The sequence below is a fragment of the Leuciscus leuciscus genome (genome assembly GCF_965113295.1).
Source record: "Leuciscus leuciscus genome assembly, chromosome: 6".
NCBI lineage: Eukaryota > Metazoa > Chordata > Actinopteri > Cypriniformes > Leuciscidae > Leuciscus > Leuciscus leuciscus.
This window is the reverse complement of record NC_138730.1, coordinates 32,242,632-32,261,615: the sequence shown is the minus strand read 5'-3', so window position 1 is coordinate 32,261,615 and position 18,984 is coordinate 32,242,632. Positions and strand designations below refer to the sequence as shown.

Below are 18,984 nucleotides of genomic sequence, written 5' to 3'. Positions count from 1 at the left end.
TGAAAGGCGGACGATCAGAGACATATGAGAATATACCAGACCGTCGATTTGGATCAACTACATCCCAGACATCCACCTCACTGACCATTACAACTGTAACATTGTCAGATTCAGCTCTGTATTACTGTGCTCTAAGAGTAACAGCCCAGTGTTACAAAATGCCTGGGAGGCTTTACAAAAACTCACTCAGAAAACTTGCTTTGAACAATAAGTTATCAAATGAATATAAAACCAACATTTTTTCTTTATAAACCACAGAGCCAAATTGCAGGATATGGTAACACCTGCTGGAAATAAACGAAGAGTTGCATGTGGCCTACAGGGTGAAATGTTTACATCAGGTAATATTAGCGATAACTTAGTGAGCTTTATATTGTCAGCATGGTTCTGAATATTATTAACAACATGTAAATACTGAGTAACTTACATTTTAGAAACATTGCCAGAACTTTGTTTTTGCTCCGTCAACGCAAATAGTTCCGAACGAAGCCACAGAAGTTTCTTCTGCGGCATCTCCAAGAAAACAAACTTTGTTTGAACGAATCGATTGAGTGAATGATTCAGTGGATCACTCATTTCTTCTTGAATGAATCAGAGTTCTGGGTGAATCAGTTAAATGAATCAATTAATGACTAACTGGAACTGGATAATATTTTGAATGTTCCATCCAGTCTGACTTCTGACCTATAATGCTGCCTGAATCATAATCATACACTGTTCGTTCGTTGCTGAGCCCTCGACTGAGTCTGGTTTCTCCCAAGGCTTTTCTCTCCATTTGTCACCTGATGGAGTTATGGTTCCTCAGCCACTGTCGCCTTTGTCACCTTTGTCGCCATTGGCTTTTGGCTTGCTTAGTTGGGGACATTTAATTTAATATTCACCAATATTATTGATCTGCCTGCATTGACACCATTGATGAGAACTGAACTGAGCTGGACGATGGCATCACGTTTTTTTCCAGAGCGGCTATATATATAAATGAACTAAATTAATAACTTTTTATAACAAAAATGAAACATGCACTTAACTTAATTAAGCTGGACTGTGACGCTATTTTCTTCTGGAAACAAACTTTGCTGCATTATTTTTCTGTTATCTGTAAAGCTGCTTTGAAACAAGCTGCTTTGTAAAAAACACTATATAATAAAGGTGAAATGACTTGACTCTATCAAAGAAAATTCCAGTCACTTGTCGCCACCTACTGTTTTTGTGTTTGGATAATGATGCTGCATCAATTCTGCATTGTGATGTGGTAACATACTTCATGATGGGATGAGCCAATCAAACACTAACAATAATGCTCTTGCATTTATAAGAAGCTGACAGAACAATCAAAGGATTCGCTGCTCAAGGGTATAATTACTGTACAATTTGGAGATGTCTACATCACTTCTCTTCTGTATCACATTGCTGGCAGGTACAAAAACACTAGTACTTCAACATCTAACAAACAGTTTAGCATTTTCTTAGTTAAATGTCCATTGATGTTTTTTGCAGAAATCACTTTCTGTGCTCATATTGCACCAAAGACCAAAACTGTCACTGGCAGAGAGGGGGAATCTGCGACTCTCACATGCTTTTATGTATCAAGCAGCTCTCATGTTTTGCTCTTTTAGGGTAGGCTGATCCCAAGACAGGCACCTGAGTTTTTACTGCAGAAGGGTGCACGATCAGAGACAGACTTTCAAAGCATAGATCCTCACTATGATTCTGCAACTTCAAGACATCCACTTTTCTCATCATTAACAATCTAAGGACACTGCTTCCTACTCCTGTGTGCTTGAAGAACACTGTGGTGAAATGTATTTATCAGGCTGTACTACTCATGTACAATGTGGTCTTTCAAACCACAAAATAGTTTTCTTCCCTACAGTAAATAGTCTGAGCAGCAAGAGATGTGGTCACACCTGGAAAATGGAAGATTACAAATTTACTGTATAAACCTTTAGGCCTGATGATCATGAATTTTGAGTTGATTATTAATTGTCATACAAATAATTGCACATTAATTCTATTTTTTTATTTTTTTCATTTACAGTGTAAAATAAGTCATTTTATGACTTGGAATAGTATATAATACAAAAATTATAATAAAATAGGCCTACATGATTTACTTTAATGCTGTGAAAATGTATAATATAATATAATATAATATAATATAATATAATATAATATAATAATGCAGTTGATTAAACCCACAAAAAATAATTTTGCAGGAAATTAATACCTTTGACAAACTTACTGTACATTACAACAGCGTTTTATATTCTTTGGAAAAATGTTATTGAAATTTTAACTGCACAATTATTGCATTTATCTAAAATAATTGCTATTAGATCGAATAACTGCCATTCGACAATTAATCAATAATCGCTACAGGTCTATGGCTTGCTTATAAAAATAAAAAGTAGAGAAATACTTCTACCAACATAAGATTGCACAAATGTCATACTAAGGAAGGAGGCAGAGCTTCCAGAGGAGACTTCAGATTTGTCACTTGTCTTGTTATTTTATTTTGCTCTGCTTAGGCTCACAATGTTGCTGTACATAGTCATTTGGATCTTAACCGTAGCAGGTAAATATCTTTTTTCTTTACCCAGTTTGTGTAACTGTATTACTGAAAATATGCTTCTTTAAATGCCAACTGAGCTGTGGAAATCAACATATTTCTCCTTTTATTTTTATCTTTAAGATGTCACTCTTGCAGATACCATTACCTCAGAACACACAGAAGTGCATGCAAATGAGACCGAGAACATAACACTATCCTGTAGGTATTCCTCAGCATACAGTCTCCTTTGGTATCGACAGCATCACAGTTCAGCTCCTCATTTCCTCATGCTCATCCTTCAAAGCTCTGGAAAAGTAATACAGAGTTCAGACGAGCGCCTGTCAGGAAAACTGAACGTGGAGAAAAATCGTGTAGATTTGGAAATCCCCTCTTCCACAGTACAAGACTCAGCACTGTATTTCTGTGCTCTGCAGACCACAGTGACAGGAAATCAAACATTACTGTACAAAAACCTAACAGCATGAGAGTTTATCATGCTCATTATTCACTCTTAGTTAGGGGGAGGAGCTTCAAGCTGCTTTAAGATCTCAAGTGCCATCACAGACGTGCCATTTCAGCATAATGCTGCTCATCACAATTATCCTGCTCTGTGCTGTTGGGAGTGAGTATAACTCAGTATTGCTTAGTCAACTTTATTTGTTTGTCTTAATAATATACCATATTTGAATATAATTACAATGTAAATGATGTCAGACTTTTGCCGAATAAAACCAAAATGTGTTTTATAGTTCAGAGTGCAATATTTTTCTAATTCTTTTTATCATCATTTTCAGGTGGAAGGTTTGAGAGTCTCATTACATCAGACCAAACTGAGGTCTTTCATGAGGAGGGTGACATTATCGTTTTGTCCTGTAGCTACTCAACAGCAATAAGTTTGCATTGGTACCGCCAGTATCCCAAATCAGCTCCTGAATATATTTTAGTAATTCTGCAAACCTCTGGACGGGTCCAGAGTGCAGAGAATCTGGATTCTCGGTTTTCGGTGAGACTAAATGAAAAGAAAAACCGTGTGGATCTGGAGATCTCCTCTGCTGAAGTATCAGACTCTGCACTGTATTACTGTGCTCTGGAGCCCACAGTGACAGGAAACACTAGAACACGCCACAAAAACCTGCCTAAGCATAGTAGAAAATATATAGACCCATAACAAACAGTTCCTTTCATTCTAATTTGAGGACATTGCAAAAAGGCAAAGATTTTATGCTCAACTGTAGATAATATTCTGATTTCAGTTTCTCCAAGCCAAACAATTGCTAATAATGTTCATCATTGTCCGAAAACAAATGCTTTCAATGCTCTGAAAAACAAACATGTTCAACTCCTATCATATAATCCTCCTTCAACCACTTAAGATATCGTATCACTCAAACAATGTAACAGTGTAATAGCCCTAACAATATGTACAGTAGAAAATATAAAGACTATCATTATGAAAAAGAGACAATATCATAAAGTTCATAAATGTTAAGATTAATCTGCCATCTAGTGGTTCATTAGGCTCACGACATTGGGCGGAAAAACTTGTGAAATATGTTTTTGAGGCTTTATGATATCATATCAAACAGTGCAAATGTGAAATATCACTGTCATCAAAGTGGCAAAAAAATATATATTTTAGATATTGCATGTATTCATTTCTGTTCTCCATTTTGGTGGAAGGCCACCAAATATTATTTGTGATGATATTTATTCTTTTAAAGACTACACAAACATGTTTTATATGAAAACACTGAACATTGAATGAAAGAAATCAAAAGCAAGAAACAGTTTGATATGCATAAAAACATATTTCAGCACTTCAATGTAACTGTGATTGTCACTGTGAACATCATTTCTTGGTTTCTGAAATGAATATGTTTTTACTTATGTTTAAATATGTTTAAACTTTTTTGTCTTTCTAAGCTTTCTCTTTGGTCCTGAGTCTGATTTAGAGAAAAGTTAATGAAATGATCATGAGAATGATTCTGCATTTTTATATTTTACCAGCAGGGAGCACCCAGAGTTTTGATCTACAATGAAAGTCGGTTATGTTGTGTGAAAGGATACTCAACCCTGATAGTTCAGAGGCTGAACAGACTGTGAGAGCGGGTGTCAGGTCTACGTTTAGCTATTGTTTTAGTTATTTAGCAGATTGTTTTTGGTCAATCATGAGAACTTGGCTGAGGGATATCCTTATTGTTATATTCTGTCTAGGTGATGTAGCACGTTTTTATTAATTTCATTCTTTTAGGAAAATGCTGTTTGAGAATGTGTTGTGAGAGGCAGTATGAGTTAAATAATGTTACAGTATGTGCTCTCCACAGAATGCCGAGGACAACATACTGTACGTCAACCAACAACAACAACTTCAGCTTGCATTGGAGAGACTGTAACCCTGAAGTGTGAATATAATACAACAGACACAATGCCTGCTTTGCTGTGGTACAGGCAAACTAAGCATTTACCTCCAGAATATATATTAGTAAGACACAATCTTGGAAATGGAAGTAATTCCAAAGACTTCCCCTACAAGCGATTTTCAGTCCTTGCTGGATTCTGCAGCAAGAAGAACTACACTGACTGTCCAGAACCTTCATCTGTCTGAAAGCAGGCCCACTGTGAAAGCAGGATATTGAGTTTTCTAACATAAACCTGAACTTCACAGCCCACCTATTTCAGTTTGTTGCCACTCTCATTGTCTGTATACACTCTTAAAAAATAAAGGTTCCAAAATTTTTTTTCTTTCTTTGCAGTGATGCCATTGAAGAACCATTTTTGGTTTCCCAAAGAACCTTTCACTGAACAGTTCTTAAAAGAAGAATTTATTTTGCGAACTGAGCGAAAGTGAGCGAAGTTCCTTTGAGCGAAGACATTTTTAATAATCTGATGAAGCTTTTTTTTTTTTTTTACTGTAAAGTACGTTTTGTGCAATGGAAAGTTTACATGAATGTTTAAGGTTCTTAATGAGACCATCAATGCCAAAAAAGAACCTTCATTTTCAAAAGTGTATGATAAAACACTGCTGATAAATATATATATACAGTATATATATATATATATATATATATATATATATATAAACAGTATTTATAAAATGATATATACACTTTTTATACTTAAAATGGTTTAATAAAACAATGCATCATACAATAACAAATAATACATCCAATATATCATTTTATATAAATAATATTAATTTATTTTTTTAAATCAACACAATATCTTAAGATAATATGTATAATAAATCTTAAAATGTTCTGGATCAGCATAATTACACATAATTGATGAAAATAAAATAGACTTTTCCACAGATTAAAGCTTCAGTCTTCTGTCCTACCAATGTGATATAGCCTAAAATGTCAGACAGAGGCCAGTAACGCAACACCAATTTGAAATCTTTCATCGTCTGATTGTGATGTTTTGTTTTGCTACATTAATTTACATAATGCCCTATTTTAAATGAATTGCCCTAACACCTGTGAAGAGATGACTTTAACTCCTGTGAGGACTATATGATGCAAACTCTGAATCACCAGTGCTAAATTTCTATATAATCATTATTTTCACAACTTGTAATAATGACTTAAATGAGCTCATTGTTTCTGCCATAAATTAATTCATTGTTAGCTAACAGCGTGATTTGTATGTACTTTGACACAATAACCTCTGATAACAGATCACTCTAGACACATGCATTTTCTGTAAAGCTGCTTTGAAACTATATGTATTGTGAAAAGCGCTATACAAAATGAATATGAATTGAACTGAACATTTATTTTAGACCACTGGAAATGACAAGAACATCAATTTAAGAGTTTGTAACAGCCCTATGGAGAGTCTAGCATCTGGTGACACCCTGCCAGTGACATCACTGCACTGTGATTGGTTGTTGACAGCACTGACTGGGAGCTTCAGTTGTCTGAAGGATTCTGTTATGGCAGTTCTGCAAAGCTCAGTGAGGAAACCATCGTTTAAAACAATGTCTTTCTGTTTGTTAATAGTTTTAATGGCATTTATTGGTAAGATTTCTGTTCTATATCTACATGCATTTACTTTCTTTCCACATTAGCAGTGCATATTTGATGCTAACTTTAGTGGCTTTGCAACATTGACATGAATGAACTGAATTAAATCAACAGTGAATTAAATTGAGCTGAATAATGATACTATTGCCTTCTGTAGAGCTGCTTTATAGCTGAATTGAAGTAATTAAAATTTTGCAATGCTGTTATTTTGCTGTTTATTTCTGTAAAGCTGCTTTGAAACTATCTAAAGAGTTTTACAAATAAATGTGACTTGATTTGCTTTCAAATGCTAATTCAACATGCTTCCCATGCAGGTGACAGTATACAAGACACAATTAATCCAACATCTCCGGCTGTCCATACAAAGGTCAATGAAAAAGTGACTATTTCTTGTAAATACCATTACACCTTGTCAATGAATAACCTACAGTGGTATCGACAACACCTCCACAACACCCCACCGGAATTCCTGATTCTAATCATGGAGTCGGGACAAATGCAGAACGCTACACCTCCTCATCCTCGGCTGACAGCCTCAGTTGATAAAGCAAACAAGATAGTGAATCTGGAAATCTTCCCTGCAGATGTGGCGGATTCTGCAATGTATTACTGTGCACTGCAGCCCACAGTGGCAGGAAACACCATGAACTCCATACAAAAACCTGCTCAAAGCTCAAAGGTTTAGATGTTAGAAACCATGAGACCAGAGAGTCTGCACACACACCACAAGAGGGCAGCACTTTTCACGACTCTCAACAACATCAACAAAGTTATACTATCAACAACTTGAGACTACACAGAAACAAATCAACACCTCAAGAGATTGTGAAGAGAAGCACACAACTGATCAGTACATTCAGGATGAGGAGATCGCTAGTTCTAATTCTCATTGCTACATCAGGTATTTGAAAGCCTGTAAAATATATATGAATTTTTAACATTAATGTATCATTTCAAAGCTTAATAAATCAGAATTTATCACAAAGCTTTCACATAACAATTTTGAATTCCTTTCCAGTTGCTCTTGGTGATCACATTGGACCAGATGAAGCTGTTATTATTAAAAATGAAATGGACCGGGTGACATTAAGATGCTCATATGAAACAAGCAGTGAAAATGTGGATCTTTATTGGTATAGACAGTTTCCTAACAGTGAGCCACAGTATTTACTGTGGAAAGGTGCGCGATCTAGAGACGGCGAGAGTGATATACCAGATCCTTATTTTGAATCATCTACAACCAGAACATCCACTGAACTGATTATCAAAGCAGTTGCTCTGAAAGATTCAGCTCTCTATTACTGTGCTCTTTGGAAAGACCCAGTGATACAAAGTTTAAGAGAAGCTGTACAAAATCACACATACTTTGAACTCAAAAACATCAAAGTATTAGCCAAACCAAGATGAATTATCAGCCATAACCATTACTGTATGTGGGAACACCTGCGACTGATACGGTAGCCAAAACCAAAAGAATAATAGATTTAATGAAGCAGCATTTATACTGTGAACACAGCAAAGTGTAATCACTCTGGAAGATGCAATCCTTGTGGTTAGTATTAAAGTTTGAACCCACAATTAGCTAAAGGTATGAAACATAATATTATGCTACTAAAACCTATAGGGCCCTATCTTGCACCCAGCGCAAGTGACTTTGTACACCGACGCATGTATCATTCCTATTTTGCACCCGCGCAAAGCGGACTTTTCCCTCCACAGACGCACGTCGGTTAACTAAGAAATACACTTGCGCTCCCGGGGGCGGTTCAGCGCAAAGAGGAGGCGTGTTCCGGCGCAAACGTTCCTTCTTGCTATTTTGCAGGTTTAGAAAACAATTGCGCCACTAACCAGGAAAAAATAGTTTAAAGTCAGTGGCGCGTTGCGCATGTTATTCATAGGCTATTTTAAGGGCGCATGCTTGGCCATAATCAATGTAGCGTGTGCACAACGCGCACTTTGATTCTCTCATCTACACAGAAGCAGCAGTTTTCATTTTTGCAAATCATACATTATTACGATAGATAGATAGATAGATAGATAGATAGATAGATAGATAGATAGATAGATAGATAGATAGATAAACAATTTATTATAAAAGCATACATCTAGCTTACACATTTACCCAAATTAACCGAAGTTAATTTGGGTGGGTTTCTCCATTTCAATGTAACTTCTCTCTTTTACGGCCGTGACGAGAGCGTTGCTCTCCTTGGCTGTGTACCGCTCCTGGCGCGCGCCTGGCAAATCCGCCGTTACAATAGCAATCCGCTATGGAAAAAGCGCATCTGCTCTTAAAGGGAATGTGAGATGACGCTCTGATTGGTTTATTTCACGTTACGCCCAAACCACACCTATGAATAATGAAGCTACTTCAGACCAACCCATTTTAGATTTGCGCCTGGCGCAAGAGTCATTTATCCCGCCGGGAAAATAGCAACAGCGCTGAGACCCGCCCACAAAGTTACTTGCGCTTTGCGCTTTGACACTTGCGTTTCAGATCGTTAAAATAGGGCCCAATGTGTCTGTCTCCTGAGGTTAGTCATATTATGTTTCAAAATGTAAGACTAGATATCCTATTTTGCATATAAGTTTTGGCTTTGAGTTGTGTTTGTTTGCTGTAAGTTCGGTATAAAATAAAATAATAAAATAAAAAATAATAAAAAATAAAATCAGAATGTTCACCGTAAATTTCTAAAGTTTGTTCTGCTAATAATTTAGGGGCTGTCTTCAAAAGCTGGACCCCCAACTCCTAAAACATGTGTGTTTGGGGTCAGAAGGAGGGGCTTTAGTGTTTTGACACCATCTAGGCCGGCCATTCCCAAACTGTGGTCCGCGGACCACTAGTGGTCCGTGAGGGTACTGCAGGTGGTCCGTGGAAAGGCAAAATAAAATATAAAATAAAGGAAATTCCCATTAAAAAGTAAAAATAATATGTAGGCCTATATTGATATAACATTTAAATTAAATTGTCAAGTTATTGTGTGATGGCTAGTGGCGCTCGGCCGTGACGTTCAAGTTCAGTGCCGTTAGAACCACAACATGGATCGGTGGATAGCAACAGGTTCTCTGAAGAGAAAAGGGCAGAGGCAAATATGTTCTCATTATCACATCACGCGCATAGCCTTTATAGGCAGTTTATATGAAACGAAATGTTTATAAATGGAATGAATAAGGCTTGTTATTATTTTAATTTCTAGTTAGTTTCTTGATCTCGCGTTTCTGAAATGTTTTGCGGATGTGCTGTAAGTGGACAAACTCAAGCCTACTTTTTGAGGACTTGTAAAACTCTGAAGATTAATAATCCCTTAAAATCGCCAAAGGTTTTGAAATGTTGTATATCCAAGTGTTCTTATTACTGTATAGATACTCCATTGCTATGTAAATAAGCCTGTTGTTCAAATGAACATGATTATGCCCTCGGGCGCTTGAGTAAATAAATAAATTAAATATGTGGCAGCCGTTGTGTGCAGTAAACTTTCTTTTAACAAGCCTGTTGTACTGATGTGATGACCAGTAGTAAGCCTATTTAGAGGTGCGGATTAATTCAGGTAACGTTAGGTCTGTGTGTAGACATTTTATTATGCGTATTATGAGGTGGTCCGCAAAAATTATTGATTACAAATAGTGGTCCACACACACAAAAAGTTTGAAAACCCCTGCTGTAGGTTGAGATCTGTGGATTTATATTATACGACAGAGATTGTAAGTAACCACAAGAGGGTGCTATTCACTATTGCAGTAGTGATGACACTGTGGACTATGAACATGAAACTGATCTGCTCTCTCATATAGAGCTCTCTGGAAGAGGGAGGGTTTAACATGAATATAATTAAACATTATGTACTCAATCCAACTTCTGAAAACTTTGACACTTTATATTGAAAGAGCACCGCTAGCTGCTTACCTCTCCTCAGCGCGCTCAAAGCAGACTGGCGATGCACTGACACAACAGAAAAACTCATTCAAATGCGCTCTCATGCACCCCCCACTGACAGAAAGTAAGACTGTAATGGTCACCCAGTCCTGAAAATGTTTTATGTAAGGATAACGTTAGTAGGCTAGCAATTTTACTTGTGGAATTGTGTGTGGTGTTTTTCGCGGTCAATTTGCACTGCTGTATTTAGATTTACAGTAACTAATAATTTCCCAGAATGCATTGAAAATCTACAGTAACATACTGTCAACTGTGTGCACAGTACATAACTGTTGAAAATACAAAATAATACTGTGAAAGCAACAAAATCTACAGTAACATACTGTACATAGGTTATACAGCAAGAAACTGTTGAGAAAAACAGTATAATGCTGTGAAATCAACAGAAATCATTTACAGTGTAGGTAGAAGTCAGCTGATGCAAGCTTGACTGACGTGACCTGCCAGAACTAACCCTACACTTAATTATTCAGATTTATTACAGAATTTGTACTTAGACACTTCTTTTTTAATAGTTTTTGCGGTTCTTAAATGATGGTTGTTCATTTTATAAGATGTTTTTTTATTGCATAATTCTGAAAGATTAAAGATTTTATTTCACATTTAATTTACAAAATGTTTAAGTCAAATATTAACCAGTCCACTGAGATGTATGGAACAAAGGTTATAAGTGAGACTATTTTAGTAAATTCCAGTTCAGAAATTGTTACAGTTTGAGAAAGAATTTGAAAAGTTTGTTGTAAAGGATTCAAAAGGATCATTGTTTTAATGGGAGTCCTCCTCTGCTAGACAGTGAGTGTTTGCTGTCTGAGTAACAGTTTGTTCAGCAGAGGAACTACTGTAATACATCATTCTGCAAAATGGTGCTCTGTTTTTTGGTTTTGCTCTGTATTTTTTCATGTAAGTATTCAATATTTTCATTCATATATTACATGTTTTCCATTATGTTTAATTTTATTTTTTCTTCTTGTATGTATTGTGCTGTTTTTTCTTCATGACAATGGAGTGTAATATGGTTAAATCCTATAGGCAGGAGTTTTGGCAATGTCATCACACCAGTCCAAACTGAGATGTTCGGGACAGAGGGGGACAATATAACACTGTCCTGTAGCTATTCCTCAGTGGTTAGTCTACAGTGGTATCGCCAATATCATGGTTCAGCCCCTGAAGTTTCACAAAAGTCTAAAATTGTAGATCTAAATCCACGATTTTCTGGAAAAGTGAATGAAAAGAAACCCATGTGGATCTGGAGATATCCTCTGCTAAAGTAACAGACTCTGCGATGCATTACTGTGCCCTGGAGCCCACAGTGACAGGAAAACAAACAAAACTTACTGTAGAATTATATCTGAGAAAGATGAAAGATTAAATTTTGTTTATAATTCTTAACAGGCAAATTATAACAACAACAAAAAAATATATATAAAAATAAATAAAATCATATATAAATAACATTATTTTTAAGTAAATGGACAAAAATTGCTGTTCTGAGTTTCAACAGAAGGGGGCAACATAATCTCACAAGTTATGCTTAATCCACATTTTACAAGCATTTCCCTGATGTTCTCTGAAGATGACTAGAAGTGATCTGAATGTGGTGAATGTCAAATAATAATTAATAAAGTATCCCCAAGTGAAAGTCTATACATTTTACTTTATTTGCATTAGATATATTAAATCTGTTTTAAAATATGGTTAGAGGGTAAGCAAAAAAGTCCAATAGGTCAATATACTCATTGATGTCTATAAGAAACAATGCTTACCATTTCATTTTAAAGTAAACACCATGTTTCATATTTCACTAACTCCACCCACATTATTAGTATACAGCAGAACTTCACTCAGTGCATCATTCATCCATCAGCTACTCATACTTTCATTCATTCATGTTTTAATTAATTTAATTTAATTTAAGATTTCAAATAAATCAATTTGATAATATTATAAATCAACAGTTTCAATATTGAAAGTGGTCTTGGGTGGTTAATATGGAGGACAGACAGATACTACTCATGATACTCATCACAGTTTCAGGTAAATATACTTTTAACCACTAACTAACCCCTTAAAGAATCTGTATTAGATAATGTTATATAAAAATGTAATATATTAATATATTTAAAATATTTCAGGTGGATTTGCTGATAGAATTGAACCAAGTGAAGGAAATACTAATGTTATCAGAGAAGAAGGAGAGTCTGTGACACTGAGCTGCACATATGAAACTAACAACAATAATGTTTGGCTTTACTGGTACAGACAGTATCCTAACAGAGAACCAGAATATGTACTGTATAAAGGTGCTCGGTCACAGAGTAGTGATGAGGATATACCAGATGGATTTCAGTCGACTACATCACAATCATCCACTGAACTCATTATTAACAGTGTAACTCTGTCAGATTCAGCTCTATATTACTGTGCTCTAAGAGTAGCAGCCCAGTGATACAAAATGCCTGAGAAGCTTTACAAAAACTCATATAAAATTAATTCTTTGAAATGCCTTTAATCAATTTGTATCAAAACACATCAAGGTTTTGTAAACCACAAACAGAGAATGTGGTAACAGCTGTGAATTTGGGAGGTAAAAAGGTTACATAAGAGTGTTTGTACATCATTTATTATGTATTTTATATGCTTCTCATGACATCTTGTTAAAGTTATCTCTTTTCTCATAATGTTGTATGAATTCCTAAAGATTCCTAAAAAAATTAGAAACTCACATGTATTAGCAAAATGGTAATACAATATTGACAATGAGTTGCAAAACGAAAAACAAAGGAAAAACAAAGAATTAAAAGAAATAACCATCAATATTATAACAGCTATGCTCATTTGATCTTTTCTTAGGTGTCTTGTAATTCAGATTCAGTGTCATGACAGGAGGAGGAGTTTAGCACAGACACTATACAGCTGTGTAAAGATGAGCTGTACAACACTGTGGAGAAGCTGCTGTTCTAGCCAGTTTAGTGAATGAACATGTTGATCTACATTATGATACTGCTGTCATCAACTGAAGGTATAATATTGTGGAAAAAGATTTTATTGTAACGGAAGTGTTTGAAAACTAAATTTAATGGCACTTTAATTTGCAGGCTCCAGAGCCACAGAAGTCATCACTCCAAAAAGTGAGAGAGTATTTGCACTTGAGGGTGACAATGTGACACTCTCTTGTAACTACAGCGGTTCTGTTCGTGGAGTTCACTGGTATCGCCAATACGCAGGATCACCACCACAGTTCCTCATACTGGAATATTCAGGGGTAACTACTGAAGCTATTCCCCCCGTTCCAAGAGTAACCATCAATCACAGAAAAGAAGAACGGCATGTGGATCTGGAGATCTCCTCTGCTACAGTATCAGACTCTGCTCTGTATTACTGTGCTCTGCGGCCCACAGTGACAGGAAACACAGTAACACTGTACAAAAAACATTTACTGTTTTCACTGAAAGTTGCTTGCACTGACATATCTTAAAATATGTCAGTGCCATTGTTTTGTCTCAAGATGCACACCAGTATGTTTTTTTCAAAGGCATGTTTAAAAAAACTATAGCTTGAATGTCCTAATTGAACTAAAGCCTAATCCTGGCTTAATCGAAGCCCTGTCTGTGAAACCAGGACAAAAATACAGAATAGGAAAATAACTTTTGCAGTGTATACCAGTAAAGCCAGCTTACATTAACAATGCACTTGACAATTCCATAGTATCAGTTGAAGTTTTATGTCTTTTTTTGACATTTGTGTTGTTGAATCCAACATGGAAAGAACCTATATAAACATATATGTTTTAATATATGTTTTGATATATGTTTTTAATATATGTGACATATATAAAATTGGCCGTTTTCCTATATTATATGTACATATATGCACCTACATGTTCACCTATATATGCTCACCTATATGTTCACATATATATGCACCTATATGTTCACCTATATATGCACCTATATGTTTACCTACTATATATTAGTAAAATTATTAAAATCCATAGCTACTAGGCCTACACTGTAAAAAAAAAAAAATCCCGTATACAAACGGTAAATCTCTGGCAGCAAAGTTTCCAGACGGATTCCGTTAAATTACAGCAAATAACCATTTCACAAAATTACAGGCAAAAACAGTGAAAATACAGAATTGACTTTACAGTCAAAATTTATTAAATTACAGTACATTACTGTTGATAATGGCTTATTAAACCGTGGAAAAACGGATAAATGATGTCAAATTACATTTAAAAAAAAACATTTAACTTTCAAGTTAAACTGTAAATTTAGGGTTTTATAAAGTTATTTTATAATAATGCTGTCTATCTACAGTAATTATCTTTTAATATATAGTTTTTCCTGTGTATAATAACTATGAAGTTATGTATAAAAATGCATTAAATACATAAATTCAAATTCAAAGTTTGTATATTTACAGTTAAGGCATTTCCAATTTCACAACTTTGACCAATCTCTAATTAAGTACTTAATAATAGCAAATGTACAGTCAATTTCTGTTAAATTAATTAAACGTATAAGTACAAAATACCTGCACATTTACAGTATTACTCATTAAACAAACACTGAACATCAAGATATGTGAATGATAGGAAATACAATCTTAGTATATAATTTAGAACATGTAAAAATATCTACATTAAAAGGCAATTGCTGTATGCCTTTATACTCTAATATAACTTATTTTACACATTTACAATTACATTTTATCCAAAGTGACTTAAAAATTAAGAGAACAATAGAAGCAACAAGTGCAGTGACAAGTCCCAGTTAGTGTAGCACAGTATACAAGTTTATTTATTTATTATTAAAACAAAGATTTAGTATTATTGGGTCAAGTGTTTATGAAAAGATGGATCTTTAGCAGTTTCTTGAAAATGTGTAGAGTTGGGCAGGTCATCCCACCAGCAGGGAACAGTCCAGGTAAAGGTCAGTGAAAGTGGTTTTGTGTCTCTTTGGGATGATGGCACCACAAGGCGCCGTTCACTTGCAGAACACAAGCTTCTGGAGACACATAGATCTGAAGCAGTGAGTTTAGGTCTTGCTGTAGCATCTGGATCAGTTGCAGAGGTTTGACTGATGCTGGAAGGCCTGCCAGGAGAGCATTACAATAGTCCAGTCTGGATAGAACAAGAGCTTAGACAAGGAGTTGTGTGGCTCCGATAGGAAGGGCCGGATCTTTCTGGTGTTGTATAAGGCAAATCAGCAGGATCGCATGGTTTGGCTGAAAGTGAAACCATAAGCAGTTTTGTCTTGGCAAGGTTGAATTGAAGGTGAAGGTCATTCATCCAGCAAGAATTTTCCATCAGGTAGGCTGAGATGCGAGCAGCAACCGTCAGATCCTCTGGCTGGAATGAAAGGTAGAGATATATGTCATTATAAGTGATAGGAAAACCCATGTTTCTAAATGACAGAGCCTAGTTACAATACAAAAAAATAATAATAATAGATGGGTGGAATCTAACACAATCGTGGTCTTACTGTAGCAAACCCAAACCTTGTGCAGCTCCAGTGGCCTCACAAGGATCAAATGAATATTCACATGGGAAAATATAGTATAAAACAAATTAAATTTTCTGCCACTTTTAGTGCAATCATATGGAATCAGAAGACTCGGCCATTACAATATTTTAAATTACTTCTTCCCATACCTTGTTTGCCATGATCATTCTGCTTTCCACTTGACCTGAAATCACAAATATATATATATATATATATTTTTTTTTTTTACAACTCAGTATTACATTTGCATATGTCAGAATATGTTCCACTGGGACAATGCAAAACCTCAACTGACGTGTTGGCAAGCATGCAGCCAGAATATGGAATTATCATGTGGTGTTCATATTCTAGCCTCATGTGTTTTCCTGTATCAACAACAAGTACAGTATTTGCTGAATTCGTTTTCTTAACGGTCTTGATAACCACATTAACCCTTATGAAAATTAACTATGGTTTAACCAAAAAAAAAAAAACCTTGGTAACGTTAGGCCTATTTGTAGTATAACTGTGGTTATTAAAAATGGTAATAAAAATCCGCCAAAAACGTGGTTACTATATTTTAAGAGAAGAGTTTTCAGCTTCCAGACAGTGTTTAAAAATGTCCCGCCATTTAAGAGATTGATTTACTGACAGATACTATCGCGTATTAACAAAGATTTTATACACAATTAAACGGACTTTATGTATAACAAGTCTACGAAAGCTTGTTTTAGGTATTTTTTGAGGTGTGGGTTCAACTGATCTTTCTTAAAACAGATGGAAAATGTAAAGATGCATGCTACATTTTCAGTGTTTTGCCTCCAGCTCTCGCCAGTTAACTGAACATCATTTAAAATGCTAATGTTAGCTTGAAAACTGTAACGTAAACTTAACACAAATGTAATATAAAATATCGTTCACATGCAGACTCTTACCTCAGCCGGTGATCGGTTGGCATGATGTCCGCTGTGACGAACCAGGCTCACTGAAAAGGGTGCCATTTCCGAAGAATCCAAACTGACAACAGCTAGGGCTCCTGCTCACGGCTGCTCTCGACGAACACGATTGCTTTGAATTATGAGGTGTCATATTGAACCCCTGTTAATCTCACAATCCACTTCAGGAGAGTAGGCTGAATTCAAATCTCCCACTTGCACTTGATACAGATCCAAAGTCGACTGATCAGCTGACCGTTGTGGGCGGGACTAAACAGCGGAAACGTAATGGCGGCAAATTTGAATCTGCGTCATCGCGTGCGCGCGCGCGCACACACACACACACACACACACACACAAAGCCCTGAATGTGCAGCAACGGAGATTTAGAAAAATATTAATAAAATATACATGAAATTATGGGAGAATAAGACAATGAAATAATGATCAAAATGAGCATCTATTTGCAAGACAAGATTAAAAGACTATAGCCTAAAAACAATTCAATACAGGTCTACTGTAGCCTATGTAGGCTGTATGTACAAATACTATTATTTAACCTAAAAAAAAACCTCACTTTAACCCCCACATGCTTAATAATCTGTAAGGACAACATATTGAATAGATGCAGATTTCTGCAGTTATACCTTCTTTTCTTTGTTTTCTAATTTCACAGAAAAAAATCTGTAAAATATGACTTTGTAAAAATACAGACAAGTTCCTTAAAAAACGTAAATTGATGTAAAACCAAAATACAAGCAATTACCTGTAAATTTAATAGTGGACCTTTAAATTACAGCAAATATCTGTAAAATAACAGGCATTCACTATAATGACAAAATGGTAAAATTCTGTAAAAAAAATACAGACCATTACCTGTAAAAGTACACTTTTTTTTACAGTGTAGGCAACATAAATAAAACCCCAAAATGTAGAAATTTACATTATTTACTTAAGAACAATCAAATAGTACAAGAACAAAAATAAGACAAAAAACTGAACAGAATTTTTTTGAATTTTTTTATTTTTATCTTTTTGATCTCAGCTCCGTGAGCTTCGAATTGATAGATGTGCCTATCTGAGCTAGGCATCATGTATGACAGTTTCCAAAGTGAGATATGAGCTACAAAATGACCATCCTGCCATGAGCTATAGGAGACATATCTTGTATGTACATATAGGGCTTATATGTATATATAAAGAAGCAATACAGGAGACCTATATGGCCTGTATATGCACATATATGCACCTCAATTATGCCTATATGTGGCATATATACGCATATATGCAGCATATATATTATCATATATGTGCATATATGCTGTATATATGCAGCATATATGTGCATATAAACTGCATATAGGTTTCATATATGCGCATATATCCTCATATAGATTCTTTCCATGTGGGTGGTTTGTACAGTTTAAGGCTTGATAAGTAGATGAAACCAGTGGTTTGTCTTGTTTTCCAGTACAAATATCGAAAAAAATGTATACCAAGATACATTTACTTGACTTTTTCTTACCCTATTGGCAGGTATGTTTTCTTGTTTTAAGCTTAAACTGAGTTGAATTTAATTCACTGAATTTTGATATATTATTCAGAAGACAAGACTTTTTGTTGACAAGTCATTTTGCTTCTCAAGTAATGTTTCTTGATTTAAGAATGTTAAGATATTTGTACTGGAAAACAAGACTAAAATGCAGAGTAAGAAAACCACTTTTTTCAAAGTAAAGAATAAAGTGAACAATTGGTTTCAGTCAGTAACATCAAACATAATCAAACATGAAATGTATCTCATAAAACTCAGAACAACTGTAATATTATTATAGCCCTTGATGCAAACTCGCAGATGTCTTTTTAAACTAAGCTTAAAAAGATGTGTGTAATCTTTGCTACAAAATATTATGTAAATAAATAATTAGAGGGTAAATGATCATCATGAACAGTCACTATAGCATCAGAGAGAGATGATCAGCTTCATAACTTCAGAACTTAAGGGGAGGAGCAAGCTGGAGACACCTTCTGCTAGATGATGAATTTACTTCAGTAA

The 18,984-nt window shown here is 35.2% G+C and overlaps 3 long non-coding RNA genes across 4 annotated transcripts; 2 read left to right on the top strand and 1 right to left on the bottom strand.

Annotated features, from left to right (window-relative positions):
• Window positions 1-2,505: 2,505 nt before the first annotated feature.
• LOC309501369 lies at window positions 2,506-5,033 on the top strand. 2 transcript variants are annotated; one of them, XR_014206879.1, is made up of 4 exons: window positions 2,506-2,575; window positions 2,693-3,173; window positions 3,346-3,554; window positions 4,876-5,033. It is a non-coding gene; the product is annotated as an uncharacterized lncRNA (long non-coding RNA). The 2 variants fall into 2 exon arrangements; XR_014206880.1 differs by lacking the exon at window positions 4,876-5,033 and having other exon boundaries at window positions 3,346-3,584.
• Window positions 5,034-6,450: 1,417 nt separating this feature from the next.
• On the top strand, window positions 6,451-8,120 carry LOC309500432. The gene is made up of 3 exons (XR_014206582.1): window positions 6,451-6,570; window positions 6,891-7,477; window positions 7,595-8,120. It is a non-coding gene; the product is annotated as an uncharacterized lncRNA (long non-coding RNA).
• A 6,598-nt stretch (window positions 8,121-14,718) lies between these two features.
• Window positions 14,719-17,033, bottom strand: LOC309502114. Its single transcript, XR_014207167.1, has 3 exons — window positions 16,932-17,033; window positions 16,167-16,201; window positions 14,719-15,863 (listed from the first exon to the last, which is right to left on the bottom strand). It is a non-coding gene; the product is annotated as an uncharacterized lncRNA (long non-coding RNA).
• Window positions 17,034-18,984: the final 1,951 nt, after the last annotated feature.